The sequence below is a fragment of the Poromitra crassiceps genome (genome assembly GCF_964638095.1).
Source record: "Poromitra crassiceps genome assembly, chromosome: 8".
Classification (NCBI taxonomy): domain Eukaryota; kingdom Metazoa; phylum Chordata; class Actinopteri; order Beryciformes; family Melamphaidae; genus Poromitra; species Poromitra crassiceps.
In genome coordinates, this window is record NC_139629.1 from 25,367,404 (window position 1) to 25,374,898 (window position 7,495).

Consider the following 7,495-nt stretch of genomic DNA (forward strand, 5'->3'; position numbering starts at 1 on the left):
GGGCCTAAGCCCACGTGGGTGGATATCAACACCGATTGGCTCAGGTCCTACCCCCACGTGGGTGGATAGATAAACACCGATTGGCTCAGGTCCTAACCCCACGTAAACCCCCCGCCCCCCCACAATGCTGCTTTTATTAATAATAAATGAATTTCATAATAATAAATTGTGTCTAAATACACATTTTACACTGCAATGAGATCAATGTATTGGGAGAGTGGAAAAAATACATAAATCAAGGAATATTGAGGAAAAGCTTTTAATATAAACCACAGCACACTGCAAAAAGAAATTGTAAAACAATGCACAATCTCAAAATATGAAATAACAAAAACACGCCTTCCTCAACATCAAATCCACACAGGAAATGCGCTTCTTCATAACACACACACACCAGCTCTTACTGGGAAAAAAGCAACAAAGAGTTTTCCAGGACACATGTCTATTTTCACAAACTTTTAAAGCCTAGATTCTCCCCCCAAATCCACAAACTTTCAAGGATTTCAAGGACCAGTGGGAACGCAGTGTTTTTTGGCCTCTGGCTCCATTTTTCGGGGGGCAAGTCTGTCCGAAAATGGTCCCCCAAGCCGCGGAGGGCGGCGTGTCATGTGGGAAGCTGGGTGGACAGGAATGGCGTCCAGCCTGTCCTGGAGTCACACAAGTCACTGAGCTCGTGGCTGCGAAAAGATGGTGGCCGCACAATCCATCCATCGACTCCAGCTACAGTGCCGTCCTCCTCATCCGACATGAGATCTGGTATGACGCCTCCCCACATCTCCTTTTCACTCGCAGTCAGCATGCTTGCCCTCAATGTGAAGAGCTGTAAACACAATCAGACGCAGTCAGTAACTGCTAAACAACTAACTAGTTTCCCTCATGCGGTGCAGTAACAATAACAATTACCTTCAAAGTAAAAGATCACGTAATCTTAAAGATAGTGCGGATTATTGGACATAACGTTGTATGAACTCCATACCAGTTGTAGAGTGTCTGGGGAGCTGACTTGCTGATCCATGATTCCCGTGGGCGGGGCTCTAGCTTGATCTGAGTTGAGAAAAACTAGTCCCGACTGACATTCTAGGGTCACGGAGTTATCAAGTTTAACTCCTAAAGAAAGCATGCATGTGTTATGACATCTCATTTCAACAATAAAACCGCAGTCTTGCTGTTGATCAGACCGTGCTATTTATTGGCACTACTTTCTGGCTCCGCACTATACCGCTGTGTACAGGTGTTTCAGACACAGCGCGCTCTGTAAACAGGCTACTAAAACATACTAAACATGTCTTGACTATGAAAGCAATGAATATATGCCGTTTACACCAGATTCGAGGGGATGTCTTTATGAACCTGAATACACAGATGAGGAGCTAGACCTTGACCTTGACCTAGAATGGGCAGAGAGAGAGGAGAGAAGATGAAGAGAAGAGAATAGAAAATACGCAGATCAACAGAGTTGGAGAGCTACCGGGAGAATATAGTCTATGTATCTATTTTTATTTTTTTACCTGACAACATTGTTAGATTTAGGTAGCCTACTGTAGTCTCTCTTACCCTGGTCACTGCAGTGCTCTTCAGTAGAAGAGCACTGCACCAAATCCCATGGTACGAGAGACTAACAATGTTAAAACCTAAATCTAACAATGTTGTCAGTTAAAAAATAAATAAAAATGACATAGCCTAATATAGGCTAGGCTTCTCGGCAGCAGTAACTCTCCAACTCTGTTGATCTGCGTCTTCTTGCTCCACCTCTTTCTCTCTCCCCTCTCTCTCTGCCCATTCCAGGTCGATCTGACGAAGTTACTCAGCTGTACCACACTGTGACTGAGAAGGTGAGGACACTTTCCACAGTGGCTGTGTAGAAGTGAGCCATCGCCTCCCCAGACACACCAAACTTCTTGAGCTGCCTCAGAAAGTGAAGCCTCTGGTGGGCTTTGCTCACAATGTTACAAGTGTTGACTTCCCATTTCAGGGAGCGGCATATGGTGGTGCCCAGAAATTTCAAGCTGTCAACCCTGTCGACGGGCTGGTCACAAATGACCAGAGAGGGGGGCACTGAGCCGCTTTTGCGGAAATCAATAATCATTTCCTTGGTCTTATCTAAATTTAAGACAAGATTGTTTAAAGTGCACCAGTTGACTAGGGCTGCCACTTCGGCCCTGTAGGCAGATTCATCACCATTTTTAATATACCCGACCACCGTAGTGTCGTCCGCGTACTTAAAAAACGAAACAAATTGAGAGTGGGAAATAAAATCGTTGGTATAAAGTGCAAAGAGAAGGGCTGAAAGAACGCAACCCTGAGGGGCCCCGGTGTTGAGTCATAGTTCGAGAGAGCATGTTGCCTATTTTAACTACTTGCTTCCTGTTAGACAGGAAGTCGAGAATCCAAAGGCATAGAGAGTGATTGATCCCTAGAGCCATAAGTTTATCAAATAGTTTGGAGGGCACGATCGTGTTAAACGCAGAGCTAAAATCGATAAATAAAACTCTAACGTAAGTGGCGGGGGCCTCCAGGTGCTGTAGGATGCTGTGGAGACACAGAGACACAGCATCCTCGACAGACCTGTTGGCACGATAAGCGAACTGGAAGCTGTCCATCTCAACATTGGACAGGTGATCACAGACAATACGCTCAAATACCTTCATCACAACAGAAGTCAAGGCTACAGAGCGTGCTGTGTCTGAAACACCTGTACACAGCGTTATAGTGACCACCGCGGATGCAGTGCGGAGCCAGAAAGTAGTGCCAATAAATAGCACGGTCTGATCAACAGCAAGACTGCGGTTTTATTGTTGAAATGAGATGTCATAGCACATGCATGCTTTCTTTAGGAGTAAAACTTGATAACTCTGTGACCCTAGAGTGTCCTCCGGGACTCGGTTTTTCTCCACTCAGATCAAGCTAGAGCTCCGCCTACGGGAATCATGGATCAGCAAGTCAGCTCCCCAGACACTCTACAGCTGGTATGGAGTTCATAAAACATTATGTCCAATAATCCGCACTCTCCCTTTAATGCCTAGTCTAGTAAGTCCCTTATTTACCCTCAATCTTCGACTCCGGCACGAAATCTTTGCGGCTGTCCCCTTCCCCTCTAGCCCAGGTTGGCTGAAGTGGAAGGTCCGGCGTACAGTCTCATACCACGTTTTACAGGCAGCTGAAAAACAATTAAAGTAGTATGTTATAAATACAAAATTGTTTCAGAATTGTGCCATGGAAGACTGTCCTTTGTCTTAGTCTCACTCTCTGGTACGATACAGCTCCATAACATCACATTTCCATATAAGCATATAAAATATACAGATATCTACAGACACACTAGAGCAGTGGTTCCGTGTATGTGTGTGCGTATGAGAGAGAAGTACACTTAGGTTTAATCCTTGTAAAGGGTATGTGGTTCGCACGCAGCCTAGTAGAGCCCACACACAGAGATAACTAAATTATGCGAACATGGGTTAATGAGTTAAAAGTAATCATGACCCAGCTGATTGTTTTGCTATTTATTTGTGCGTTCATAAATTTAATAAAAAATGGTTGGAGCATCATCTGAACTGTCAGATGAACAGAAATTCAGTTTCAGTGCGTTCAGAGCCAGTGTTACGAGCTAGATCTCACCAGAAAAACAAGCAACCAGGTGTTCAACCTACTCCAGCCCGCTACTCCAGCTCAGGCATCTGAGGAAGGCAGGGAGAAGGGTCTCAGACGGGCTGGAGCTTAACCTGGTTGGTTGTTTCTCTGGCAAGATCTGGCAACACTGGTCAGAGCAAGGGGACAGAGGCAGTCTGTCTTGTTTTATTTTCATTCTTTCTCTGTTGGTAGTTGCAGTGGTAGAAGGAGCTTTTAATTCTTATATAATGCTGGATGGTTTAATGAATAATAATGCATCATATTTTATTCGTTATATTTTCTGACTGTGGAAAATCGGTCACGCTCTGTCCAGAGTGCTCTGATATGAGATAGTTGTGATTTTTTGATGTGAAGTAGTATGAGGTACTTGCCGATAGTCAGTGTAGCTACATGCAGTATGCAGCTGGCGCTGCTCCGGTTTGGAGGAATGGAGACCGGCCACGTCAGGCAAGTAGAGCTGTCTGCGGAGTGTGAACAGGCTCATGAGAAAAAACATTGAAAAGATTAGATGTAAGATAAAGTTTCCAGTCAGTTCATTGCACTTAAAAGAGCACAGTGCAGGTTGGAGACCACTTCACATTAATATGTGAGAGGGGTATGAAGCAATAGGATTATCTTGTTTTGTTTTTCCCACACATAGCTGCATCTAAACTGGTTTTTGTAAAGCAGCTGGCACGCGCTCAATAAAAAGCCATCTGGGCAGATAACACCAGTGACATCACTCAGCCAGCCTGGCTGCTGTACAGCAAAAACAACAACAAAGAAACAAAGAAACTGCTGTACAGCTGCAGCCTGGCTTGGTGAATGAAGTCATAAGTGTTATCTGCCCAGATAGCATCATATTAAACATGCATTAGGTACATTATGATAACAGATAAACAATAATATGACAAAAATATGAACTTACCATAGCCTATTGGCAAGGAGGTGCAGAGGGGACACTGCTATGAGATATTCTGTAAAAAAAGAGGAAAATTGTGAAGCATTCATTGAAGTTCTCCTTTAAGTGTGACGTGGTACTGTAGTAGATTTCCTCTGGAGATATAGAGTAGATATGATAAATGCCTTAGATCAATATCAGTTTGAAGGTGGACAATGAAATAGCCTATCTGATATCAGTCAGTTGTTCCCTCCTGACCACAGCTACAGAAAAACATGCTGTATTATTGGTTTACCTCCGCTGATAAACGAGGGCCATTTCCCCCCACGCGCGTCACATAACACTCACCAAGTCCAGAAACTCCGCTCTAAATATGCTATTTCCAAAGGTTGCTGCTCTGCATAACTTAAGGAAAAGGTTACCACAAATTATTTACAGCTAGAAAGCAGTTAGAGCCTGTTAAGATTGCTCTGTCCAGCACTTATTTAGCTCAGTGGTCCAGCAGCTAACGCTAACTAGCGCGGTTAGCTTAACGTTAGCGAGTGGTTTTTTGGAGTTAAATACACAATCCCTGGATGTTTCATTTCGGGTAAAGGGGTTTCAATTAGTTTCTATAAGTTTACGCCACCTCTGTGTATTAAGTGCTTTTGTGGGGCCGTTTGATCACAAGCCACAGACTGTAAATGTAAAAGTTTGTCTGCCAAGCGGCCGGTAGGCCGCGCTACGAGCTAAATGCTAACGAAACTCGCTAACACAAACAACAAACATATCCACTGCATCATCGCCAGCTTTGATTTAACGTAATGCCAGCTTAGAGGTTTCCCCTCCTCTCGGAACCTGTGTGGGACATGGATTGCAAATTACAGTAGCTTTTTGATCATTCTGAAACTGAAAAACAACAGACTGGCAGCAGCCATGTTTGGTCGCAGCTGTGATGTCACGTGTGCGACAACAAATGCGACAACAAAGGCTCCGCTTCAAAATATAATCTAATCTAATGTTAAATCCTAGAATCCTCCTTAAATCATTATTTAATGTATATTCTTACCGAAAGCTTGGTATTGCGTTCCTGTGGGCTGTCCGTGTCGATATCAGCCATGGTTAGCAGGCATCGATAGGCAGCAGAGCAGCAAACCAACATCTCCTCCTTCCGCGATCACGTTACGAGCTCTCGCGAGACCCATCTGGATTGCTCTGGGAGACCATGTGAAGGTCCCATAACGTCTTCTTCTTCTTCTTTAAATTTCCGGCAGACTAGGCACGGGTTAGTGCATTGCTGCCTCACACTGTAAACTACGTCGTCTTCTTCTTCTTCTTCTTCTTCTTCTTTAAATTTCCGGCAGACTAGGCACGGGTTAGTGCATTGCTGCCTCACACTGTAAACTACGTCGTCTTCTTCTTATTCTTCTTTAGTGTTTTATGTCGGTTGGCAACCAACATAAAGGTGCATTACCGCCACCAACTGGATGGAGTTTGATGTCTTCTACATATTGGAGTCTATTTACAATGTTCATCATGTATCATCACCCATAGTGCTCCCATTCACGATATATACGTCCATTCTACGACTCAGTCGGAGGGAACTCATCCCTCAGCGCCTTCTCGATCTCCTCTCCAGAAATGTCAACAACATTCAAGAACCTTCTAGCTGCATCCATCATCATCTTAATCTTTTCCTTTTTTCCTTTGATCTGTTCCGCACAATTAATTACCATGGCCATGAATGTCAAGAATCCTTTCTTGTCCACACAAATGTTTCGTTCAATTCCACCAGTTCCACTCTTCTGCTCAGATTCATTTTGCACTTTTTCCTTTCCCTCAATCTCCCTGCACTTAACAGCCTCAGCATACGACACTCCTTTCTCCTCTCTGATCCTTCTCACTTCAATCTCCTTAACTCTCCGTGGACACTGCGCTGATCCTGTTCTATGACTCCCCTCACAGTGCAGACATTTTACCTCGTCTTTACATTTCTCCCTCCTGCACTCGTCTCCACCACACCGTCCACATCTCCTTTGTCCTCTGCACACTGCAGCAACATGACCGTACTCCTGACAAGAATAACACCTGAGAGGAGCCCTCTCATACTCCCTCACCCTATAGCTGACACTATCCAAAAACACTCGATCCGGGATTTCTCCTTCAAAACTCAAACACACTGAGGTACTCTCCTCGCTTACACCATCTCTAAACCGATTCAATCTCCTTGCCTCAAATACACCTTCCACTTCTTTAAATACATCACAGTAAACACATACTGGCACTCCACTGATCACTCCTTTCTTCACTGTCACTGGACCTGTTCCAAGTCGGAAACACATCACATTACAAGATTTGAACATACATAAATCTAGAACTTGCAACTCCTGCTTCTTCGACACACAATCAATAATAACAATCCCACCTCTCGTTATCTTGACAGACTTAACTGCTCCAAACTCTTCTTTCACAAACTTTCCCACCTCATGTGGATTGCTAAACACTCCATCAATTTCTGAACATGCTTTCATTCCAACCACCCAAGGCCCCAACCCATCTTTTTTCACTTTCTTAATATTCTGAGCAGACCCGCTCGAGACACTCGACACACTCTTTCTCTTGTTTTCCAGACACCTCGGATCTTCTTCATTGTTTGATTCTCCCTCCAAATCACTCTCAAACGCCATTTCCGCCATCGTGCTCCGACGCCGTCCCTTGCGCGTCATCCCTCCAGTCGTCCCATAACGTGATGACGTTACAAAGAAGCATAGCTTCAAATCCTGTGAAAGTGCTTGAATTTTACTCTTCAAAAGCTGTATGGACCCTGTACCTTATTGTTCTTGCTTTGTTCTTATATTAACTGAACCTTACATTATAAACTTATTTCAGAAGAAGGTGAATGCATTCTTCTGTAATTGCTTGCCTTGTCATAATTTCATTTTTCAGAATGACCTTGTATTATACTACTGTGCATTTTATAAATAAAAACAGTTTAACTTGACTTTGAAA

General features: G+C 43.8%; 1 long non-coding RNA gene across 1 annotated transcript; it reads right to left on the reverse strand.

The window, feature by feature from the left end:
- Window positions 1–243: 243 nt before the first annotated feature.
- LOC310781053 lies at window positions 244–5,692 on the reverse strand. The gene is made up of 5 exons (XR_014552947.1): window positions 5,556–5,692; window positions 4,535–4,583; window positions 3,999–4,106; window positions 3,045–3,157; window positions 244–820 (listed from the first exon to the last, which is right to left on the reverse strand). It is a non-coding gene; the product is annotated as an uncharacterized lncRNA (long non-coding RNA).
- Window positions 5,693–7,495: the final 1,803 nt, after the last annotated feature.